The 17,220-nt window shown below is 40.5% G+C and overlaps 1 protein-coding gene across 2 annotated transcripts in view; it reads left to right on the top strand.

Moving 5' to 3' along the window:
* Window positions 1-17,220, top strand: part of LOC111264802 (uncharacterized protein ZK1073.1) — a 150,066-nt gene that overhangs the window by 105,574 nt on the left and 27,272 nt on the right. The gene's annotated exons all lie outside the window — the stretch shown is intronic.

Below are 17,220 nucleotides of genomic sequence, written 5' to 3'. Positions count from 1 at the left end.
AGTTAACAGTAGTACAAGTCAGTACGGTCCTTTAGGACCCTCTGACTTTAACAATGGCAGATGCAGAATATAAAGTGGTAATCCGAGCTGTTTGTTATATCTATTTACAAACAGAGGAAGCCAATCGTATATTATTGTTTCGACTCTGTAGAATTAGGCTAATTTATAACTGGACTACCCTAGCATTAGTTTAAGTCCAACAAAATGTTTTAACTATGTGTGGATGTGGCTATGAAAAGCAGAAAAATCGTTTAAGCTCTGAGAAGGTCTCACAAACTTAACGGGTGTTTGTCAGGTGACGGGTGCTGTGGAGTAATGAAACGTACCCTGACGGTTCCCTCAAGCAAACTACGGTCCACAAAGCATGTACCACACAAGATCATCAAACAATGGAACTACCTAAGTGGACAAATTACCTGTTTTGTTCCCGGTGCGTAGAATCAAAACACTGATCCTCCTCTCTCTAAGTCCGTCCTCTAGAAACTCTTGATATATTTGACTATTCCTTATACATTTATTGCAAGTTTTGAAAACAAATTGTACAAAGAAGCGCCGTAACTTCAATAAACTGTAAATGTAAATTTAAAAAAAAAATGTAAACAGGCTCAGATCAGGCCAAATCGAGGAAAGAAATGATTAGCCCGAAAAGGCCGAGAAGATTTTATTTTGTTTTTGTTGAGACACCTGGCGTTGAATATTTATCCGGCTTATGGCTACTGTTCTACATTTTGCTATCAAATCAAAATTATCCTCGTATCGCGCTTCGTGTCGTCTTGTTGCTATCTGGGTTTCGTGTATGATATGGCTAAAGTCGGGGCTGATACAGTCGCACCGAAGCGCTGCAGCAATGTTCCCAGCGTTGAAGAAGCTTGACCGTCGCCATTGGTCGTTAGTGGACCATCAAAAAAATAGTTTTTTCAAAACTTTGGCCAAGCTCTACTGAAGTCATTGGGTCTGGGAGCTCTTTGATCTAGGACCATGTTCGGTCTTTCCGTTATCGTTTGATGTATTTCGTCCTTTATCTACGATGTTGTCAGGTTACTTTGTATTTCGAAATAATAATGAACTACATCTCCTACTTGTTTCGGATCGTCGTCCTTCATTCTCTTACTTTTAATAACACTGATATTAAAATGTATTTGTCTCTGTGCAGAAATATTAACGTATGGTTAAATGCTGACAGCGGCACGCTGTTCGGGACGGCTGGGCCCCTGATTGAAACAGACTAAGGGTCACTGCTTCAAGTTCACTACTACTCCACACACTAATGAAGCTGTATACACAAAGGAAGCTATTACTAAACGCTGACGCCCAGCCAGTTTTGAACGATAAACGGAACTAGTTTCTAGGTAACAACTTAGATATATAGTCTTTAATTATCAGTGATTAAGGAAAGTGTACACAGAAAATTCAGCAGTAGTTTAGAAACGGGAACTTTCAGTGCCACATTATTTACTAAGGTTTACAATGTCTACGTATGCTGAAAATCCTTAGGTTAGTTTGTTTATATTTGCTTAAAAACGAACGACCCTCAATTCTACTAAACTCTAGACTGCCGTCTACTTTAATTATGCTGGGCACTACATTGGTGTCACGCTTATTCGTGGTCTGTCAATGAGCTATACCGAAAACGATTTAGAAAACTATCAGTACTCATAGCAGAACACTTTCCTTTCCGATGAGAAACAATAATATGACGATACGTTACCACGTGGGGAAGTTTGACGTATACGGATGACGGTAGCGATAATCCTTTTACGTCTGGAGTGCTAACTGAAAGCTAATCATAAGGGGGCCGTTGTTCTCGCATAAGAACGTCGCTGATGGCAAAGCACAGCAAACGCTGAGGCAGAAAACTATCTTTAAACTGAAAAGTCTCAACGAAAAATGTGGCAAGTTTAGAAAAGAAGTGGCCAGTAGAAAATCTTCCGCTTATCTGGACGGAAAGCCGAAATCAAGGCCGTACTACATCTAGGGCTTTCTGAGTTGACGAAGCTTCGCTGTAACTGAAAGCAAATTGGAGGAAATTCTGACATCGTGACATTGCATTCTTGCAATATTTCTTTAATCAAATTTTTATAGTGTCAGGAACCACTAAAACAAAAAGAGACACTCCAACGTACTTAGTCTTTTTTGATACTCGCGTACGTAAAAGCGGGATAAGGCGGGCAAGCTGGGAAACCGATGAGTCATAAAGAATATGAAATAACGACGGAGGCTTACGGAGTCTTTTCCATCACCTCTACCCGGCTTGGGACGAACTATACAAGGTCTATACTTCACACACGCTCCGAATATCTCGCCATCCTTCCGCTCTGCTCTAGTCTACCTAGACGAGAATAGACTACGAGGATGCCGCTCAAATAAGTGCAGCCCCTCCCGTCCTGCAGAGAACGAATGTGATTACTCAGCATATCGGTTGCCATTGAGGAGCCATTAAAGGAATACGTATTTCCGAATATGGGCCCGAAACGTATTTAATTTAACTTCTAGTGTACGAAATCGGAAAATACGGAAAGCATCACGGTAAGTATGAATCAGTCGTAGAAGAATCCAACAAAATCACATTATTAGATTATATTGAATCGAGCTTAAATAACCTATTATTGTTAAGAACTGAAGTAATAAAGCGTGAACTATATTTAAAAGTAATAAATTAATATCCATCTCAATGACCACTTAATGGTATTTTAGTGGTGTCGCACATGGTCTGATTTCACGAAACTTTATCGATAAGTATTTATCTCTAGGTCAATACTGAACGTAGAAGTCAAAATATTTACTGAGTTATATATTTATAACTTATATGTTTTTCTATTTTGTGGCTCTGTAGAACACAGGAGACATAAGTGGATAATATATAGCGGACAGGAGCAAGCAAATCGTGTGCGAGTTGCCTTGTATGCAATTATCCATCTTTCATATATGCACACCGCTAGAGAGCTTGCGCGCCTCATATACACATATACGTTTTTGCCTTCGGCAAGCTTTGTTTATCATAGCGAGCATGTATTCATCCGCTATTCTTAGCATCGAAAAAAGACTTCTTTGCGCAGTTTAAAAGAAAATCTACTACTATTCAATTTGTTCAGGCCAAACGAATTTCCTCCAAAATTAAAAGATTCAATTTTCCTTGAATCGATGGTCTACCCTATTGCCAATTTCTGTGCAACTTCTGAAAAGTCCAAGCAATATTTTAGCGAGGCAAGGTTGAAAAACTTCAATAGTGTTTAAAGTTTAAAAGCTCGAAATTCCGCCAAAACGGCGCAAAGGTCCAATCTTGATATAATTTGATTTTTAATACAGTATATGTATTATATATATATATATATATAATTATTATTATTATATAGTATATCGCTCATATATAAGGTTACCCAGACAAGCTCTAACGGTGAGTTTCTTTTTAGAGCTTTCGCTAATTTTTTAACCCTTGGGTGTCTTACCCGTCTTAAGCCCTTGCATCTTTGAGAGACCTGCGTTACCATAAGCCCAAAATCGAATCTCCCTGAAATTTTTTTGCATATAGCTTATTCGAGTGATATTCTGACAGATTTACGTATTATAATATGGGTGACCGTCAGATTACTAACGAAAACTTATTTACGTATGAAAGACGAATATTTGGAAAGAGAATAGTAAGTGACTTAGATCCCGTTCGGTCGAAGCTGTAATGGCGGTGGATGGTAATCATATTGATAAATATGACCATCACGGATATCACTTTTAGCACCCGCAAAGAAAATTTCGGATAGAGTGTTAGAAGAACCTTATCAGAGAGATCACGGATTGAGGCAAAATATTCTGTATGTTTTTCTCGTTGTTTTGTTTGTTCATGGCGAGCTTTTTACCTGTCACTGGCGGCTGTCAGACTCATAGGCGTCCTACTAGTAAAAGCAGAGCTCTTAACTGAAGAGGGAATTTCTCTTGCGCTCGGGTAAGCCCGCAAAAAATAGTGCTGGCACTACTAGGTCAGAGAAAGATGAGTCAACATCAACAGCTCTCCGACTACCACCCATTACTTAAGCTTCGTCTCTGCTTGTCAAGGCACACTACCATCAATACCTATAAATATTGGCTGCCGGCGACAGCCATCAGCAGGCCTGCTCGCATAGAGTGCAACGCTTGACGCCTGCTTGGCAGTGAGCGAGGCAGTAAAGAATTACCAAGCCATTAACGAGCTTCGCAATCACGCAGAGCATCCCGCCCTTTACCGGGCATTTGGCCAGCGCCTATGGATACCCTTAAATTGTAGTGGTCGTTATAGGGGTGCCAAACAGTCTGTATATCCCCCATGTCCATCCCCTTTTCTAGCCTTAATTTTGATGCATGGCTATTTTGCACGTTCGAGGTCGCCACATATGTTGCATCCACTAGCGTAGACGTCCGGGCATCCGTGCCCACCTCAAAGTGTCATTCCTTCCTTTGAGAGCATCAAGCCAATCTCAGACGCTAGGTAGCTTGTCGGTCGTTCCATGTGCGAGACCATGCCTGTGGCGTTGTGCATCGTAGTTAGTCATTCCCTTTTTATCATCCGGGAAGAAACCATTCGAGACTGGGATGTTAGTGATGAGCAGGTGGGTGAATGAGAACTTATAGGATCTCATTATGACGCAGGTGCCCTTGTCTCATATTGGATTCCTTTAGCTACGTCGATCCACACGGACTTACGCTTGCAGCTGTTGCCATCAACGCCGGAAGTACACATGGGGGCTGCGCGGTTACGATGCCAAGCACGCGCATTTCGTAGATTCCCGCAGTAGTGAATTTTAAAAGACTTCAGGCCTGGAAAACTACGAAGCACTTCAGGCTGAGGGTCGGCCAGGGAAAAGCTTTATACAGGCTTACGCAAAAACTATTTGGATGCATACCATTGGTGGTCACTCGTGAAAATGCCCTAAAATCCAACCTAGTGAAATCCCGTCTCAAACACACGCTATCGAACATTGGCAGGCAGCATGCATAGTTGACATCCAATTAACGTAATCATAATAGGCTGTGACGGCGTTTACCACTGACCTCTAAGATTCTTCAATTGAACACGAGAATAGAATTAGTCGAAGATGTCGCTTTGGACCCTGGGGACGTTTGGCATGAACCGCCGGACTAAGCCCCGTCTTTTAAAGACCGCTCGCTCGCTGGTCGCACGTTGCCTACTCGCTCAGCTGTAACAGAAGTCGATGAATAGTTACTATTTATTCTTCATATCTCTATATTGGCGAAGGACTGATATGTACAATCGCATCAATGGTTTTATTTGTTGTATTTTTTACTCGTGTGGGCCGCTATTGGTTTCGAAATTCTTCTTGGTCTTCTAACTAAATTCAGTTATTTTATGTGGCGTTGTCTGAAACCACCAATTTATCAAATCAGCCATTCGTAAATGTATCGGATATTTGTATATTAGTCGAACTTGATTGTAATAGTTTTTCTTCTAGTGACTTGCTTAGCGCGAACGTTATTTGGGGTAACTTCTGGCCATATGCTCTACTCAAATAGTTGCAACTTGTCTATCTACACTAGCAACTTCAAAAGGTTTTTATAAAATACGACACTACGGAAAAAAATCATTTTATTTATTTTTCGACTTGCTTTTGCAATTTTCCGTGTAGGGCTACTAGTGCCAGGCTGATCATAGAACAATGATCCGCTGATGTGCTTTCGAATAAGAAGATTGGCTGTGTCATGAAGATTTACAAGAGGGCATAAAAACAATTCAGAATAGCTAGATGTGACTGATTTACGTCAAGCAGGCCTAAAGACTGTTACATTGCATATTGTCAATAGTTCAATTGTGTCGCAATATGAATAATTACGCCTAAAAAGATTGCCAGCAAAAGATTCATATATTTCTCTTATTAATGAACCCCTCTCTCTAATTCCGGTACTTGGATTTACTGAAAATAGAGGAAATGTGACACAGTGGTATTCTAACGGGTTGGACGCTACCCCAAAGGTTCCGATAATTTTATTTATATTCTTATAAGCGTTCATATTGTATCATAGGTCTATTTATCCATGGACCAAGACGTCATTTAGTGTGGCACAACCTCAAGATCGAACCCGAACTTTTCTGTCGGGCGGCTTTTAAAAAACTCGGTTCACGTGAGACATAGGGAACACGGCTTTTATCATTACTGTGATCAGGCTCACTTCTCTACCAGTTCATCTTTTATGCGGAATGTTAACTATAATAGCTTATGATGGCGGAGAAAGTCCCTAATGTCTAGATCATGGAGTTTGCTATGATCAAGTACTAATTCAAGTTTCCTATAACTTCTCTTCAGTATCTTGTTTCGGCCGGTAAACCTAAATGTCACATATTGTTGGTTAAGTAGCGGAAACAAGGAAATCTTTTGTCGTCACAGATAGTTTTTTGTAGGTTTCGATCCACTTAGTTTCGTGGAGAATTTTTTTTTTAAATAAAAATAAGCCGTCCTGCATCTGGCGATCAGCAGCTTTTTCGAAACAATTATCCGTAGCATGTAACAGTGGTTCAGCATCATAGCCACCGCAGTGCCGAATAATGGCATCATAATTTATGTAAACAGCTGTAATTCTTACATATTAACTAACGCAACTTCCCTAGTTTTTTGCCCTTCCTTTTGTTACTCATAAATAATTAGAGAATTTTCCAGGATTGTTCTGTCAAAGGATGAATAGGGACTGTAGGACATGCACTACATGACTACCGGGGGCTTCTATTCAGCTATTACAGAAGTGAGACGTTGTGGCCCACGTGATCGGGACAGCATTCTATGTGCTGCGAAGCGCTTCACTATGAACAGCGCGCGATTTTTCCCTTTCTGAGGAGATGAGTGACATGACTCTTGAAAATATGACTATCTTTGCACTTCGCACAGCTTTCACAAACAGGCAGCGTGTCCTGTGGCGTTATTCAGCATGACTTCACGCGTCTGCTTTCGAAGTTTTGTGATTCTCTTCGACGTTACGTTATTGTGTAGGATTCTGTAGGCTGAGCTCAGTTGGTACAGATGACACCGTGATACTGTTTAATCTATGGCAAAAAAAAGAAAATCCGTAATAAGGGAAGCCGATAAGTGCCACAGTCCTCACATTGCTGCCTACTCGTCTCGACACCTTTCCGTAATTGCGAGTCCATTTCAGCAGCTCTTCGAAAAAGGGAAGAACTCGTAAAGATGACTGATAAAAACTGGATTGATGGACACGCGCACTGTTGGCCATCAAGTGGATGTTCCACGGAAGCATAACAATATCGAGCTAATAATGGTATTAAACCCTTGATAATATCTTCCAAGCCTTTCTGGGGAAAAATCGCTTCATGCTGCTATGGCATAAAGCCGAAGATAGAGGAAGTAGAAGAAACTATCAAATAAAGATTCTATCAGATTGCACTAGAACATCGCCAATCAGACTCAACTTGAACTCGCTGTAACAGGAAAAATTGACCCATAATATTAGCTGATGTACATATAGCAAGGTTACATAAGAGTGATTATTATCATCATCCTTATTCTGCTACCGCCCATAAGTAATATAACGTGATACGAACGTCGTTAGTACGTTATTACCTCGCCTTGCCGGATGCTAGTAATGTATGGAGATAAAGATTCAGTTCCCAATAACGCGTTGTGATGTAGTTTCAAAATGCTCGTTCTCTTCCTCAGTGAAACTATGCGCTGATTCCTAACAATTAAGTAACCAGGTAAAGCCCAATAACCTGTATTTTTAGATGCCCTGGAATTGCCCTCATTGGTATTAAACTTTTACGCTTGCGTAGCTTGTACACAGTGGCAGCAATTTCCACGTTGCCATATTGACGCACCGTGCCTATATCCTTTTATAGGCTGTTTAGTTCGTCATAACACTGTTTGCCCCATCTTTAACGTGTTTTTGATATCATTATCTTAGTTACGGTGGCAGAGGTAGCTCGTAGTGCTCCGCGCCCTTCTCGGTCTCTTCTTTCTATAGATACACCAATCTCAGATTATTGGCACCGGTGGACCAAAAAAGTAATACCTGTCAGCCCAGACACTCTTCTTAATAGGCTATTTGTTACTAGTTTACATCGATCCAAACCCCACTTCTTTCTGCCATCGCTTATTTCGATGCTCTAAAAACATCTAAGGACATGGCAATCATCGCCACAATTTCTGTAAATGTTGACTTGCCATTTGTCTGTCCTGGTCGCAACCCTTTGCATAGTTCTGGCAGGATGCTGGACCGGCAACGCATGGGCGACTGGTTTTGGAAAATGACCCCGACAAAGGAGTAAATAATCTAAAAGTAAGGTGCGGGGTCGGGGCGTAATCGGGGCAGCTCTATGCGTATTTGTCTTACGTGGGCTCAGGTCGACGCTCAACTTCAGCCAAGCTACTTCCTGCTGTTGTTTTGTTGCGAGTTGTTTTTGTTGTCTATTTACTTCCTTTGTGATACTTACAAAGCTTCCCGTCGCAAATCAATGAAGAGAAGTAATTTCAATAATTATCTTTTGCCTGTTAATATTGGCCGCAACTCATTTTACCAGAGACTTATAAGTTTTCGCCGTTGTTTTTTCGGTGCCAAAGTGTCCTAACGACGCTTGACTAGCTTAATTCTACAGAAAGTGTAATCTCAGACTAACCGAGGGCTGGCGAGCCTTTTCTGATAATGTAATTACTAAGTCAGTTTGTTAGTCAGTCTTGATCGGAGCTAGCTCTCTCCATAACATTGAGAGCCTTTAACAAGGCTGAGCGCTACTCATATTCAGTGTCGTTGTAGTTTTTATTTTGCAAATAACAATTATCGGGCACACCGTATGATGATTTTTTTATGGTCAATCAATGGTAATGGGCAATTGATGCTACATCCATTTATTAGAAGAACGTTGCATCCTAAATGAGATCATCTGGGTAGCTTATCTACAAGTTCAAAACCTGACGGATATATTCGTATTTGTGAGCAAACACTTGTACGTGTTGTGTGCTCTTTGACGTAAGTGTCACCGAAGCCTGACTGAAATGTATACATTCTATTACGAAAATAATAAGAGTCTGATCAAAATATCGTCGGTTCTATGTGTGCGAAGACCGAAAGAATTAAACTTGAAGAGCAAATAGACCGACTAGTGGTAATCGCACTTAGTGCTACAATATGATCTATATATGGTCTAAAGGAAGACTGCTTTCGGCCAAACGTCGCACAGTAGGCGGCTCTTCGTTTATGAACAAATTGTAATAGGGTAACTTTTACAAGTTACAATTGGATTCCGAAAGTGTCAAGACCCGATGCTGATGCGCTGGTCAAGTTCTTAGAAAAGTGGCTCAACAAATAGAATCATTTCCTAAATGCCTATGACAGGCCTCAAGGTAAGTAACAATCGCGTAGAAAAGCCACCAGTTTTCATGCTGTCAGTATTTCTCATAAATCAGTAAACAAAACAACGACCGTTCAGCTTCAGCGCAACCGTACGTCGTGAAACTGCTACGGTGCGTTTCGAAATTGTGCTTCGTACTGTGTGCTCATTTGCATTGGTGAATACGTAGATAAAATCAATCACATATGAGAGATGGTCCATCTTGGGCGTCATTTCTGACTGCGTGGCAAAACTGACAAAATATCGAAGATGTTCGCAAACCAGTACCCAAAATAAATAAGAGATGTTTACAGCTTAACTCATCGATGCCTACGTCACTCTGTAGTGGCTATTAGAATGTGTTTAAAAGTTGTTTATTAATCACAACAAAAGACCTTTCCTTAGGTGTCCATTAAGCGTTGAACTGGAGCCGATCCGGTGAATCAGAACGGGGAAAAAGGCCAACATCACTTTTACCGCGTCCATTCGTATCCTTTCCTGGAAGAAAGCTAACAGGAAATAAATAGAAATCGAAAACAAATATAGATATACATACATAGAGTGACGATGCTTACTCTTTTCTAGCCACACTCCTTCATCAGGTTAGACACAATAGATTCACTTCTTTACTCTCAACTACTGTTGTTTCTCGTTCCGTACGAACGAAGACCAGCATTGTTTGATATCTGCTTACGGCCACAGGCTGACAGGCTAAACAGAGGTGACTATAACCCTGTGGAGTCCCTGGGCCCCTTCGGTGAATTTCCAGCCAAGAAAAATAGATCTGAACGATAAAAAAAAGGCTGGAATCCTTGCAATATTGGATAGTTGGATAGATGATGTACGTCTTAGAGCCTGATAAAGCAATTTTTTCTGTCGAAAGAATTTCCTATGTACCTGTGCGTGCTAACACGAATCTATGAGATCGCGTGAAGCTTGTGTAAATAATCACGGCTAGGGCAAACGTAAAACACATCTTCGGTTGACTCATCAACTGACCGAGAAAGCGGTGCAATCGTATGACAGCGTAGTTTGTTTTCACGCGAAGCCGGGCCTCGCTTATCGAGTGCGCCTGATGCGCCAACAAGTTCATCTGCTTTTTTCAGCTGGCACTTTCGAAAATTATTATTATTTCATCATTGCAGAGAATGAACTTCTTTTGACATTACAGATTCACTAAGAGGAAAAATTCCTCTCAGAAGAAAACAGATGGAAAAATATAAAATGAACGTAGCAAATATAAATATATATGTCCTGCTTCTCCGTTCGCGTACAGAGAAAATGGTAGGATCAAACAGTAAAGCAATGCAGTCAAATATGCTTATAGGCTGATCTAGGCATAAATATCAACGTGCGAGTTCGGGTTTACGGTACTACTTTTATTTTCTGTTTGTGAATTTCTGTCTTGTACTCTTGTTATTGTTGGAAACGCTATTTTGGCTTTCCTATAATAAATTTCTCTTACGTTTATTGCATTATTTTGACTCCAAAAAGTGGAAGAAGTTCATTCGCAGCACCTTTTTTGGCCTCCAACTGCCGTATAAGGGTTCCCCAATCCCAAAATCAGATACGTCTCCTCGTATATCGCTATGATGATTCTGCCCCGACCAACGCCCCTTTCGTACTTCCGCCCAGCTCGCGTTACATCTATTTTTCCTTTTTGACGATAGTCTGCCTCGATAGAGATCGATTCATACTGTATCGTATCGATCTTGTGCTTCCAGCGTCTCCGCCTCCTGCTCGAGTTGTTGTCCTTTGCTGGATCAACCACCTGATTCTTGGATTTCCAATCCTCGATTTCCTTTGTCTCTTCGAGTTGCTGCTGTTCCACCGTCTCACCTTTAGCCTTATATCGCGTCTACCTTTGCTTTGGTTTTTATAATTCGTTACATTTATTCCTGCCTCGTTGCTATTTATATGTGAGGTTCACTGTGGCCTTCAACGTTTTTATTCCACCTCTTCGTCTTTCACATTTCATATGTTTTTTTTTTCCATTTTTTAGTTTAATTGTCGTTACTGCCTTTTTGACTTCTAGGGCTTTCGTTGTAGAGAAAAGATAGCAGCGTTATATTGGCCCCATACTTAAAAACTAGGACGAAATACTTCTTTTCATTCCAATACGATTATTGTGTGTTTTTCATTATGAAAAGTTAGCTTTTTGACAATCAAAAGGTACCACTGCCGAATGGATAATAAATAAGTTGGCATAGAAGTTACACGGAACATCACTTTCGTTTTGGAGCCACAGACCGTTCGCAAGACCGACCTGACTGCAAGGTATCGATTGGTAAATTGAATCCATGATTCTAATTTTAAACACCCGCAAAGGTTTAAGTTGAATCCAAGGATCAGTCAACGGAGTTTGGCAGTGGATCAGGCGAAAAAGAAACAAAAAAAAACCTTCAAAGCTCCGTAAGTTCATGTTTGCGGAAAAGCTCAGTGTCGAAAGTTTTAACTCGGGCTCTAGAAGATAAGAACCTAAAAACGGCCTTACGATCGCCGCTTTCGAGCCTGCAGTGAAAAGATCTATAGAACTATGCCCTTTCTACATACTGGCAGCAGGATATACTACGGTGTAAAATGTGCTAGAATGCTGTATCGGCATCAAGTGCGGCTAGGGCCTGCAGAGGATAACGTTTGGTCCAACTGCAAGAAAACTGAAAAGCAAGCAAACGAAAACGTCGGCAGTAGAAAAAAATTCTACCTAAGTTGTACTTGTTTTGCTCCGATTTTCTTCGCCATTGGGTTAGAGCATTACCGTTCGTTGTTCGATAAGGGGCAACCCTTTGAAGGTCCAGAATTGACCTGGTAACCTGGATGGCTGATGTGGTTTGTACAAGGAAAGCATCCATGTGAAATAGGATATCATGCACCAGCGCTTGTAAATCAGTGGCACAAAGATTAAAGTCGTACGTCTATGCACATATCATAGCAAACAGCATATAGTAAACAGAACCTAGTTTTTTCTAATAAATTGAACATATTAGAGCAGGCTGAAACTATGTGACCAATATATGTCTAGCATGTATGCCTCGTAAAGCTTATATGTTCTTGAGGATTCAGATGTAAAAAAAAATTAGACAAGACAGAGGACAGAACCGCGACAGCAACACGAAGCGACAAAAACAGTATGCAGTAAAAAAAATTCGTGTAACTTATACGAAGTACTAGTGATTGTGAGTTAATGGTTGTCAATTGAAGTAAGCTCTTTTCCTTTGCCATTGACGAAACCGAGCAAGCCAGCAGCGATATTGAGCGTCTATAGCCTACATCTATGTTCTATCTATAGGGAATTTGCCTTCTGATTCAACAGAAAGGGGTTATCAAGAAAGAGAGATTTTACAACGTTATCAAGTCCAGAACTGATCTAATGATGATTACCGGTAATTATGGAGGTAGAACTAGGAGCATTTAAGCATGACGTGGACACCAAGGTTGTTTATGAACTTTGTAATAGCCGTCTCCGGACGTTTTTACGGACGAAAAATCCTTAGCAACTTCTTCTTTATTTATTAAAATATTTTAGCTTTATTTAAACCTAACTCCAAGTCGTATTTCTTCTGATCAACTGTTCATTATCATTAGAGAAAGATCTTCAACCGAAAACCAGAAAATTACATACACGCACTGAGTAAAATATTTTAGTCAGAGGAGCCCTAAGGTCGCCCGAAATATTCCCCATTGAGCCTAGTGTCATACGTCGACTGAATGCTTCCGTAACTCAAAGTTAATGATCAACATCTTATAAATAAGCTTGAAAAATACTATCCTTATGGAAATAAAAAAGAAGTGTATGTTTAATATTACTAGCCAATATAGCATATACAAGTCCAATCATCAATCCACAGCCATATCTATTTTTATGTAATTGAAAATTTTATGGGCTATTAGAATATGTCCTATACAGAAGGCATACATTGTCGTATATTGACGCTGGTAATCCGAATGGTTAAAAAGGAAATTCACACCGCGCAGTATAAGGGCATCGTCCTACTTATCACGGTAATATCCAGTAACGGCTTCGTAGGCCATCTGGGACGGATCCTTTTTTCGTAGTTGCAGGATGGCTTTATGGTACTAAATGTAGCTGGCTGTTTAACGCTTTCCAAGCAGTCACGTCCACCCAGGACGTGTGGAAAAGTTTGCTACTAACTCCGGGCGGTGGCCAGAAGGATGCGAAGCAGCTAATGCGATAATAATCGGCCTACAGCCGTCTACTGACATACGGTGATACAAATATACATACTGCCGATCACAGCGCATTGAGATCTGCTCCAGATTGCAGCAAACCCTAAAAAAGCTAGACCTTTTCGGCGACCGAAGACAACGAACCAAAACTGGGCTACACATAGAATACTTTAACGTATTCAGTACGATTAAGTAAATACCAGTCTATCTTGTGCTGGATGTACAGACAGAGTCACACCTAGTTCGAAAGCAGGCCCTGTCCTTTTTTTAAAACACACGGTTAGACCTGCCGAATCAAAATAGAAAACGACATTCACTATTGGCATTATTTTGTAGCGAGCTTTCGCTTGGTAAGTGCATCGAATGTAGATCGAAAGCGAGTGAGGAAGTTTCAACACTTCTAGCGAAACTTCAAGTATGTAATGCTTTGAGTTGTGCTTGCGAAAAAAATAAAAACGATAGGCTCCCAAAAAAAATTTAAGCCTATTGAATGATACCCAACATAACTTGTTCAATACTCCCAAAGAAGAGAAAGCCTCTGGTTGCTTCCCATATTACACAGCTAAGAAATAGGCGTAGAAAACCAGTTGGCATTAAAATAAGAGGAAAAAACTAAACCAAAAGGGTGTGATATTTCGAAAATATTTTTTAGGTTTAGAAAATGATGATACAGATAGACAGAAAAAACAGCATCACTTCATTAGTTATTCTGCATTCAATTACTGTTACCAGAGGGTTTGGTTTAACATAATTAGACTTTCCTCTGAGTTTGACAGATTGAAAAGCTTCGAGAGTATGGTTGCAGCATTAATTAGAAGTGGGAAACGAAAAATTTTGCAAAAATAAGGCTGGAAAGTGTGGCAGGGTCGTTTCATTAAAAATCGACGTATACGTTACAAAATCAAAATGACATCGGTTATACTTACATTTGTTATTATAGCTGTTAGTTGTGTTTGTTAATAATTATGTTAATTAGAAATTAGAAAAATAATTATGCTGTACTGTAAGGATTCGGCAATACGGCTACGTAGTCGAACAATCGACCTATGATATAAATGAATATAAGATTTGCACAGAACTTTAACATAATTTTCATGCACTATGTATCCATATATAACGTATATATGTATGAATATATAACACACATATAATCGTAACATTGGCACAGGATTTTGCATTTGATGAAGACAGATATGATTACTAAGGTGACTTTCGTTGGACTCGAAATCCAGTCAACCAAATTTTCATTTAGTAGAAACCCATTTAGAAAGGGTGAATTTTTTTGAAAAATAGTTGAGAGAAGCTGCAAAATTTGCCCGTCACTGTTGATCGATTGCATACAAACGATTCCGAATTAAGTTGATAAAACGTAGAAGGCCCTGATTTTAATTTACGGATAAGTATTATGTAAGGCAACCGCAGGCTGATCCGAAGCTGAAAGTTGAGCTAGGACCAAGCCGATCACCGAGCGGTACGCCAACATAGTAATTTAGCTGAGCTGACTTATTTCGAGCTGGGCGTAAAAAAATGGCTTTCTAGGCATCCCGGCACCAGCATTATTCTCAGGTCTCTAGAACACCAAGTCGATGGATCAGGCCGTTTAGAGAGGCGCCTGAGTTGATTCATACGATGTCAACACCAAAACTCCTGTTACATTATCACAAATACTAACTGCAGTCGTCATAAGCTACACATTGATAGGATGAAGATATTTAGCGTCCATTTTGACACATCTGCCTTTTTGACTACTTATGCCATTGGTACAGTGAATAGGAGCGGTGGAGATAGCCCATGACTGACAACATGGCGCAACAGGTTGCTAACCGACTTTCCCAGTGTGACTGTTTCCCATTCTGTCATGAATACGTGTGCCCTCTGTCCACTATGACGTGTACAACCAAGAAGAGGCGTCGTAATACTAAATTAGGTGATAGGTAATCGAACCTGCCTTCGACTATACGTACACCGGCTGGTGTCACTCGTATATTTCAACTGGACTCAGTTGAAATGTACGAGTCACCATATACCGCTGTTTTTGGCGACTTATTGATGTCGCGACGTCGACTGTGGTGCTATGTACGACGATATGATAGATAATTGCTAAGTGCAACATGTCCTAAAAGGCAAGAGAAGTAAATATAGCAAAAGCATCATTAATTTTACCTCTTGCATAAAATGTATTTCTGTGAATCAATAGAAAAGAACTCGAATTATCATCCTCTACTGCATTTACGTAGTAGCAATACGTTCCTCAGAGCTCTACTGCTGTTCCTTCTGCGCTGACGAGTCCCCGTACCAAGTCTATAAACATACATTGAAAGCAGCGAAGTTGACCTATGCACAAATATGCAGTGGAGACACCGGAAAATGTTTATTGCATGCGATCACCTTAATAGCGATAACCCTGTCTGACGATAGTGCGCTAGCATAGGACAACGCTGCTGTTTGACCTACTGGCCAACATTTTCTCATTCTGTTATTACTCCTAGCGTTACTGCTGCTGCTGCTGCTGTCGTCAAAGTGATCTTCTTGCGATCGTAAGCGTCACCGCCGCCCTTTATGTAGCTTAATATACATAATGCCATTTTACGTGGGCGGCGACCTATGCGGTCGCCATATTCCTGTACCACTCATTTGGCGAACCGTACTACTGCTCAACTACCGACTTAGCGTATTATCACGATGAATCAAAGGGGTAGTGCCTCATCACTGGCTGATCGCTAGCGGCGTCATAGAAGGCCGGTTTTTACACAGGCTGCACCAAACGCTTTCATTCCTCCTGGTCCATTTCTCAATCCTCCATGTCCCTCCAACTTTTAGTCTTGAAATACCTTTTCTATCAACTGGTTTAAAGCTTATAAGCGAACTATCGCAGGAGGCGGACATCACATACGAAGAGTGCTTGCTAACAGAGTCTTATCCTAGTTATGAATATAGGTAGCAAATGATCGAAAAGGCCCGATTTTGCCGTCTGCGTAAAACTGTATCACTCGGCTTTGACCAGATAAATCGACCGAACCATCATTGAAATAATACTTTAAATTATTATTATGATGTGTTATATTATCAATTATTTGCTTCTATCGTGACAATCGTTCACTCATCGGTGCCTTGCATGCCCCTATAGTAACTAGACATCTGCCGGATGCTATGCTAATTGCATTATTATTACCATTAAAATATACATTAGAGCGCGCGAAGGTATATAATTGTTCGAGAAACGTGAATTTATTTAAGGTATAGCACTAACACTTGGGTATATGTTAAATGCACTCTTAGGTGCACCTTTTTGTCGTTTGCGGATTGAATCCGATATTCTAAAGGAGCCTCAACAATTGTATACCTCTGATTTGTATTACCGTACCTAACCTAGTTACTGATGGCTTGCTCGAAAACATTGGTCGTAATACACTATCGGTAGAGATGCTGAACTACCTATCGTTTTTTAACGCGCGAAAGCAATCAAAATTACACAGACCAAATTTTAAGGAATATGGATGGGGTTGAAGATATCGTTCGTCTTCGTTCTTTATCTAGGCCGTATCATGACCGCGATTAGGTCATGCGCTGTCGTCGAGATACGCGACAACATCAACTGTTTTCTTTCTGGCAATAAAATCTCGTCATGGTAATGTTTTACGCCCGAAGCTATTTTTCTGGCATGATCTTCCTTTTCCAGATGCCCAAATTGACCCATATGTCATCTACGGTGACGG

Source organism: Varroa jacobsoni, unplaced genomic scaffold (assembly GCF_002532875.2).
Source record: "Varroa jacobsoni isolate VJ856 unplaced genomic scaffold, vjacob_1.0 scaffold_900, whole genome shotgun sequence".
Taxonomy (NCBI): Eukaryota; Metazoa; Arthropoda; class Arachnida; order Mesostigmata; family Varroidae; genus Varroa; species Varroa jacobsoni.
This window is presented reverse-complemented; position numbering and strand designations above follow the sequence as displayed.